This window comes from Aethalodelphis obliquidens, unplaced genomic scaffold, assembly GCF_003676395.1.
Source record: "Aethalodelphis obliquidens isolate GAN/ISIS:26980383/991018 unplaced genomic scaffold, ASM367639v1 scaffold4, whole genome shotgun sequence".
Classification (NCBI taxonomy): domain Eukaryota; kingdom Metazoa; phylum Chordata; class Mammalia; order Artiodactyla; family Delphinidae; genus Aethalodelphis; species Aethalodelphis obliquidens.
This window is the reverse complement of record NW_020837948.1, coordinates 16,194,982-16,202,193: the sequence shown is the minus strand read 5'-3', so window position 1 is coordinate 16,202,193 and position 7,212 is coordinate 16,194,982.

The window sequence follows — 7,212 nt, the reverse complement described above, 5'->3', positions numbered from 1 at the left end:
AAAAAAAAAAAAAAAGGAAAAGAAAAAGAAAAAGCTTTTGTACAGCAAAGGAAACATAAACAAGACAAAAAGACGACCCTCAGAATGGGAGAAAATATTTGCAAATGAAACAACAGACAAAGGATTAATCTCCAAAATATACAAACAGCTCATGGAGCTTAACATCAAAAAAACAAATAATCCAATTTAAAAATGGGTGGAAGACCTAAATAGACATTTCACCAAGACATCACTAATTATTAGACAAATGCAAATCAAAACTACAATGAGGTATTGATTCACACCAGTCAGAATGGCTATTATCAAGAAATCTAGCAACAATAAATGCTGAACAGGGTGTGGTGAAAAGGGAATCCTCCTGCACTGTTGGTGGGAACGTAAATTGATACAACCACTATGGAAAACAGTATGGAGGTCCCTTAAAAGACTAAAAATAGAACTACCATATGACCCAGCAATCCCACTACTGGGCATATAGCCTGAGAAAACCATAATTCAAAAAGAGTCATGTACCACAATGTTCACTGCAGCACTATTTACAATAGCCAGGACATGGTACCAACCTAAATGTCCATTGACAGATGAATGGATAAAGAAGATGTGGCACATATATACAATGGAATATTACTCAGCCATAAAAAGAAACGAAATTGAGTTATTTGCAGTGAGGTGGATGGACCTAGAGTCTGTCATACAGAGTGAAGTAAGTCAGAAAGAGAAAAACAAATACTGTATTCTAACACATATATATGGAATCTAAGGAAAAAAATGGTACTGATGAATCTAGTTGCAGGGCAGGAATAAAGATGTAGACATAGAGAATGGACTTGAGGACACGGGGGGGAGGGGGAAGCTGGGTAGAAGTGAGAGTAGCATCGACATATATACACTACAGGATGTAAAATAGCTAGTGGGAAGCAGCCACATAGCACAGGGAGATCAGTTTGGTGCTTTGTGATGACCTAGAGGGGTGGGATGGGAGGATGGGAGGGAGGCTCAAGAGGGAGGGGATATGGGGACATGTGTATACATATGGCTGATTCACTTTGTTGTACAACAGAAACTAACACAGTATCATGAAGCAATTATACTCCATTAAAGATCTATTAAAAAAAAAGTAACTCATATCAAAGTGAACATTACATGAAATAATACATGAAAAACACTTAGTCCACGAATGGGCACACAGTCTATGCTCAATAAATTTTAGCTGAAAGTATTTATCTTTATCCTGAAACCCAGTCCTTTTCCTGGCAAACAGCATGTACTTGGGTTGTGGGTCTGAGGTGGTAAGTTAACCAGTTAACTCCAAGATGAGTGTCCTAATGATCAAGAAAGTGACCAGCTACTTAGCCTACTTCTTATGGACTCTAAATGGCATATATTTCTCCTGAGGCATTTCTTTTTGTGTGAAATATGTATGTTCTCAATCATAATTATTGATTTCATATCCAGCTTTTTCTTACAGTCAAAGAGAGGATATATTCAGCCAAAGCAAATTAATGTGCATTTAAAAGATCAGCCCAAACAGAATAAATATCTTGAAAGTGACTGGAATCAAGTTGCAGGAGAAAGGATGTGGTATATGGTGAAGATGGCACTGACTGTCCTGACACACAGTCTCTATAGATAGGGCTGTGATTCAAAAACATTTAGAGGTAAAAATATAATTAGCCTTGGTTTTTAGCAGGAGTTGAATAAGCAAACTGGTGGCATGATTTTGGAACTGCCAGCTGTCCTTGGAGCCAACCATCTCCAAACTATGGAAGTGGGGAGACAAGAAGACAAGGAACTGAACAATTAACCATCTCTGTCTACATGCTGTGTGTCCATTGCCAAGCCATACGTGTTAGCTGGAGTTACCTCCATGATACCAAAATGTAGTGGACATAAATCTTAAAAAAATTTTAAAAAGACAATGTACGTTATAAGATATATAGAGAGTGCTATGTTCTAACTATTTTTTCAAGGACTAGCACATTGAATGCTCAGGATAACACTAGGGATTTACAGATGAGGTCTGTGGGGTGCATAAAAATGTTAAGTAACTTATCTAAGGTCATACAGCTGCTAATTTAAGTATGGAACTAGGTTTGAATTTAAATGCTCTGATTTAGTGTTATATCCACTAACTATACTGTCTGTCTGACTCTACTCCCTATGTTGACAGGATACATCTTTCTAAAGCATAGAAACTATGAGCTTAGCACCTAGTTAGCAAGAATAATTAATAAAAATAGGGAGCCACCAGGTGGTGTCCTGATTAATAAAACCTTTTGGTATTACATGGATGATTTGGAGGTTTGTGTATTGATTTTTGCATTTGGCTGCATGTACAGTGTTTTTTGTCTTGCTCAAAGAGAAGTTTAGGAATAGATAGTCCCAGGCTAGGATTGTAGCTCAGTGATTCCACAAGGGCTCCTTCTATATTCTGGCTCTTCTGTCTTTAGCCTGTAACTTTCTTCTTGAGCATTGTAAGATAATTTTTACCTCCACTCATTGTGTTTGTGTTCCAGGATGGAAGAAATAGGAAGAGGCAAAAGACAAAAGTCACAAATCTAAAGGGCATGGCAGCTGAGGCTATATCTTCTTAAAAAATTCCTTAGAAGTTTCACTCAAGGACTTCTACTTGTATTTCACTGGCTACTTCTAAATCAATCCTAGAAAGTGAGTAGGGAGAAGAGAGTTGCGAATGGGAGCTGAGTCAGGCAACTGTTGTGTGTTACAGAATGACTTGCTCTTGGAGCCATAATTGTCAGTTAAGGCTCTGCTCCTAGGAGACAATCATGGTGGCTTTGGTAGGGAAGGCTAAGGACTGCTGTCCATTGTCCAATGAATGAATAGAGATTTGCTATGAGCAGCCTAGGGCTTGCCAATGGTAATACTCCTTACCAAAAGGGACCTGAAAGTATTAGCAGGCAGAACCTTCCTAGTGGAGAGGACATCTGCTATTGACTTGTCAGCATTCACTCCCCCTTTTCTAGGAGAAGCACCCTGGTTTTCCTTCAGAAAGCTATTCCTGCCTAACTTCAGTCTATGTGGTTTGGTCAGGGCCAATGTCCAGGCCTGGGCAGTCAACATACTGCACTTCTTTGATTACAATGATTAGTTCAGGGGTAGTTGGGTGACTCAAATTAGCCTGTTAAGACTCAACCCCAGAATTTTTGTTGAAATAATTGGGAAATATGTGATCTTCTCCCTTGGATTGCTGTTTAGAAGAATAAGGTAAGTTTGGAGCTTCTGGGGGTAACCACATGGCTGCCTGAGATTCAAGTTAGAACAGAGGAAGGCAGACCAAGAAATGAAGAGAAAGACTGAGACTTCATGCGGCTGTTTGAACCTCTGAATCTATTTATAGCTGAAATTCCGTAACCTGGTTTTTCATAAGTCATCGAATTGTTCCTTTATAAAGCTGTTATCAGTTAATTTAATTTCTGTCACCTGAAGTTGAAAGAGTCCTCAGTAATATAGTCAGATACGTCAGCCCTGATTCTTCTTAACGTCCCTCTCAGACTCGGGACAAATCACAGTGGTTCTCTTTCTTCGTACTCACATATACAGTCACTCAGAGACTCACACCAACTTGATCCGCTCTCCTTTTTATCAGAGAGAAGGGAGTGGAGGGGCCTGTGTTGCCCACTTTCACAACTCTGTATCTGGAAATGAGAAGACAGATGGTACCAATAATCAAATCACAAATAAAATGGCATCTACGCAAATGAAATGAAACATTGCAAAATGTGCACGTGCTTCTGATCCATTTTTACCAAGAACAAATCATTTTGAAAACGCTTGACCTTTTCTTACAAAGCATTTTGGGCGGTAGCCTTGTAAAGCAACCCATGGAAATCTGTAAGGGAATGTGACCAATAGAAAATCTTGAAGGTGGCAGAATCGTAGTGATGGATGTATGGAAGAAGTTTTCTGGAATGTTTGGCTGGCTCCAAGACAAACATTTATTTTGAGGAAACAATTGTGAGAAATGCTGCTGTTTGAAAACATTTGCATACAGAGCAAACATTTGATTTTGAAATCTATACTTAAAGTATTAAGTATTAATGGTACTTAAACTATTAAGTACTATTAAATTTTAATCTATACTTAAACTATTAGGTTGCTGCCAAATACGATACTTGTCCGCCTAAACATACGTTTCAATGAAAAATGCTTACCAATGTAGACAGACAAGAAGGAAATGTCTGAAACATGGTCAAACTTAACAGTATTTTAAAAAGCCGAAGTGTTAATTACTGAATTTTTAGAACGTTAATTTTCCGATCAAGGTTTCAGTGTCATTTGTCAATTGCTGTATTATAAAAATGAACTAAGAATGTATAGCCTTTTTTAAAAAGTTCGATTTAAGAATCCAGCAGTCTTGTCAATGAAAAAAAAATGATTGTTTTTTCTTTGAGACTCAAGAATCTTGTCGTTTTTCTGTAGTTCCTTTTTTTTCTTTTAAAGAGGGATTAACCATAGTAAGGATCCTTGGAAAACATATCTGCTTATTCTAAAACACTTTCCTATACAGTTTTTACTTCAGAAGGATCTAGATCACTCTCTTATATATATATGATAAATATATATATGATGTATATGATATGATAAATATATATATGCTAAATGTATATTATATATGTATTTTTGCATAGTTCTTTACAGTTTAAAAAGAGCAGTTCAGAGAATCATAGCTTGTATCTTCCAGAGTCAGGAAATGGCATTGTCAAGCTTACCAAATCATGGTCCAGTGAAATTTCTGCTGTGTTGATGGCTTTATCTTGGACCCCTCAACTGTTTTTGTTATCTTAATTGTGAGTTGATTTCAGACTTGAACTTGAGCATATTGGGTCAGGACACTTCTCATAAAAACTTCTTTCTGAATCTATGGAATATGACTGCAGGATCCCCCAAGGAAATGGAGTTCTGGCCCTTGGAGACGGGGCAGCCAGCCAGCCAATCATTATTCTCATGAATGGAGGAAAAAGTCACCTGGCCTCCCAGTTTATCTGTACAGACAGTTTATTTGCTCAGGCAGCTCCCCTGTACTAGAATGCCTCTTCTCAGTTCCTCTCTACCTGCCTGAATGCAGAAAAATTTTATGGCCCATCTCGTCTGTGAAGCTCTGCTTGATCATCTCCTCACCTAAAGTGATGGCTTCCTCTTCTGAAATATTATGCCACTCACTGGCCCCAGGTCCTAGGAACTAGAGAGGGGAAGTTGAGTCTCTGAAAGATTTCCCCAGTATAAGATCATTGAGGACAGGGGCACTGCAATTTACATTCTTTTGGGTTTCCCCGCAGTAACCTCCATAGTGTCTTTATTTATTTTGATTTAAAGACAAGTTTTCCGGTTCCAAAAAGGAAACTGAGAATAGGTGTTTGTTGTTCTTGTTCTTGTTGTTTTAACTGAGAGGCTCTTACACAGAGAACATAGACTCACCAGAAATAATACAATAAAAACAAGACTTTGTGTCATCCTCTGACACACTAACTCATAGGAGGGAAAGGGCAGGCACCAATCCAGGCAGTAGAGTGTAGGCTGGAGGGGCAGACGGGCTTCCAGGGTTCCCAGTAAGAGCCTCTGTGGGAGTATGGGTCTTGTTTCCTCAGGCTGCCTTGTGGGAAAGGCCTCAGGGCTCCCTCACTTATGAGGCTACCTGTAGGCCATCCTGGCTCTTAGAGACTATGGAGCACTCAGGGGAACTCAACATGCACTAGGACCCACCAACCCTCAGGATGTGAATCAACTATAGCATATGTTCCTAATTTCAAACAGATGCACTGCAATATGCTTGCCTCATCCTGATTATAACTTAAGGCCTACAGGCTTCAACTAAGTTAGGCGACAAACTGGTGACCAAAGGAAGACTGTGTTAGAACCAGGTCGCATTTGCTAGAAGAGTTTCAAAGGAGATTGTCCCAAAGATCCCTACCAAGAGTCACTTGCACACGGTAGGTGCTCGTTAGATATTATGTATAGCTGTTAATTTGTAGGTAGGTAACTTCGATTGGGCTTGTCTATTCTTACAGATTCTTGGAAAAATGGAAGAGTGAATTTTGGGGGGAAGGGTGGATGTGATGGAGATAACGAAGGGAACATATGAGTCTCTGAAGGGCCAGTTCCCCTTGTCTAATTATTACTCTTTTCCTTTACTTATTAAGACTTAAAGAAAAAAGAGCAGTTGTTTTACACTCAATGGCTATTCATTAAATCTTTATGGGATTGAACTGCCCCAGTATGTTTTAAATGCACCGAGGCCTTTGTAAATAATAATAGCTGATTTCCCTGCAAAAAGAAAGGATATATTTAGAGGCTTTTCTGGGAGAATGAACTGGCCCCGGGGAATTGTAATGGACTGTTGAGCCTTTCACCTCGAGGTCAGTAGGTCAAATCCAAATCAGGCCTGGGGTGGCTGAGAAGCATTGTTTGAGTGACAGCTGTCCGGTGACCAGGGTGAGAGGAGCTGGAGGGTTGGGCTGCATTTCAAGTGCAATGAACAGGTGCTGTCTGCGGTGATCTTGGTGGAGCTTGAGAGACTGTGGTCAGAAATAGGCTGAGCTTGGTCTCTTGGCCCCAGAGGCCACCTTCGACTTGGCAAAGTGAGGAGCTTGCCTTTCCAGTACTGTTGTGACAGGAGGAAAGCTGAGGAGACTACACGTACAAAACAGCCAAGGCCTCAGAAGAACAGCGAGGCTCATGAAGCATCATCAGAGGAAGGGCTGACTTCTCCCGGCTAAGCTCTAAAGTGCTTCCCCGCCTGTTTCTTATTTCTCACGCTCTTGCTTTCCGAAAGTAGCTGGCCCTGTTTTCTAAAACTGAGTAAGGACAAACGAGTGAAGATGCAAAAGGATCAATGGGAAGATGGCAGTGATTCAAGTAAATGGTGTGGGTTTTCTTGTTTTCAGTTTCTCAAATACATTTTACATACCACTCGCCTTAGGCTCATGGCGTCTGGGAGGTGGGGTAGAAAACGGGTGGTGGAGAGGGAGGGCAGAATTTGGTAGTTGCTTGAGAAAGAGCTTAGAGTGGAAAGCTACATTAGTCCCATCCTTTTGTTTGGCCATGGAAGAAACTGAGGCTCAGATAGTTTGGAACAGATCACTGTGTAAAGTTTAAGTCACCAGCAGCACAGGTGACTTAAGCTGATGTAAACAGCGAACAGATGTATTTGAAAGGATATTGAGTAGCTCACAGCATCTTGTGGGAACCACGTGG